Below are 1953 nucleotides of genomic sequence, written 5' to 3'. Positions count from 1 at the left end.
TCCCCAAAACTCTAGATACCACCACCATGGCTGACCTCCCTGTCTGTGTGCTCTTGCCACAGCCCCTCTGCTCATCACTAAATCTAACAAACTAGCTCTGGGATCCCCTGTTGTGGACGAGTACTTTAACTAGGCAAAGATGCGTTACATTTGTTTCTGCTGCAGAATATTACTTTAACCATATAAAGGTGTGTTTATGCTGCATTTATTTAATTATGTAAAGCTTTGTTGCATTTGTTTTACCTTGCCTGCCTAGGGCACCTGACTTGTCTAATAAAAAGCTAAACTGCCCATAGCTAGGCAGGAGACAGATAGGCGGGCCTGCCAGGCAGACGGAATAAACTGGAGGAGAAATCCAGGCTCAGAAGAAGAGAGAATGAGGGACATGCCCAGAAGGAAGACGCCAGGCAGCCACCAGCCAGCTAGACATAGAGAAGCGGTGAAAGTAAAATATACAGAAGATATTTTTTTTCTCCAAACTCCTTAACTTCACCTCTGTCCCTAGTCTATCTGTCTCAACAGATTTCAAGTTAAGCACAGACTACTCCAACAACTCAGGATCTATGATCTGGTGCAGCCTCATAGACAGAAACTGGTCATCAGCTGACACAGCCTGAAATTCCCCATGGTGACCAGCAACCAGGCTTCTTTGCTGCCCCAAACAACTCTGCCCCAGTGTCAGCAGGAAGCAGACAAAGTGAACGATGCCCACTCACCAGGACCCATCCACCCAACAGGAAGGCGGGAATGAAGGGAGGCTAGCCGACTCGAGCATGTGCATCCGGCAGGCTTGCCTGTCTCCTCAGTCCCCTCTGCCTTGCTAACAAGGGTTAGAGTACGTTCCTGAAGCTAACCCCAACGTCCATTCACTTATTTGGCCAACCCCTCCTCCTGAGACTGACTTGACTACCAAGGTCCAGCTAGCAAAATACTGAAGTCCAACAATCAAAGGCTCCATTTGGCTCACTTAATTAACATGCACAATTAAAATTAAACACCTCACCCTAAACAGGGTTTCCCTTGTGCCTTTATAAACTACCACTTTCCTATGGGCCACATGTGTCTCATCTCTATCCAGCAGTTGTGTCCCTTCAGGACTGATACCTCTGCCCCCTTCCCTTCTTCCTTTTCCCTTGTCCCTTGTCTTTGTCTCTTATTTTTTGCCTTCTGTCCCTCTGGGTCAAATCTCATTTGTGCTAAGAACTTGACCTTGGGGGTCCTGAACTGATACCCTTCAGGTGCCTCAGAATGTACTAGACAGTGTGTGGTTTGAAAGAAAATGGCCCCCAAAGGGAGTGGCACTATTTGGAGGTGTGGCCTTGTTGGAGGAAGTCGGTCACTGTGGGGGCGGCCTCTGAGGTCTTTTCTCAAGCTTCATTCAGTGTGGCAGTCAACTTCCTGTTGCCTACAAGATGTGGCACTCTCAGCTCCAGCACCCACCTCTGCCTGGGTGCCACCATGCTCCCCTTCATGATCATAATGGACTGAACCCCTGAAACTGTAAGGGAGCCACCCTCAACTAAATGTTTTCTTTATAAGAGTTGCTGTGGTCAGGTGTCTCTTCACAGCAATAAAAACTCCAACTAAGACAGACAGACACTCCAAACAGCTTGTCTGGTTCGTTAAGTTAAAGCCAAGCTTTTATGGTTACCCCTAGGCTACTTGGGCTTGTCACAAGGGATTAGAGTGCAGATACACACTGGAGGAGACCTCACGCAGGAATGAGGCAGCACTGTGAACCCAGGAGAGGGGCCTCAGATGGAGACTGCCAGCACTCTGACTGTAGACTTTAGCTTCCAGGACTCTGAGAATTACATTTCTCTTGTTTAAGCTGTCCAGTCTCTAATGCTTTTTAAAGCAAGCCTTGACTAATACAGAGAGTGATCCGTTCTGTTCACCAATGCAAACAAGAAGGCCAGAAAAGGCTATCATTTAAGGCATGAATTGATTCTA

Source organism: Mesocricetus auratus, unplaced genomic scaffold (genome assembly GCF_017639785.1).
Source record: "Mesocricetus auratus isolate SY011 unplaced genomic scaffold, BCM_Maur_2.0 Super-Scaffold_100676, whole genome shotgun sequence".
Classification (NCBI taxonomy): Eukaryota; Metazoa; Chordata; class Mammalia; order Rodentia; family Cricetidae; genus Mesocricetus; species Mesocricetus auratus.
Note: the sequence above shows the minus strand (reverse complement) of the source record.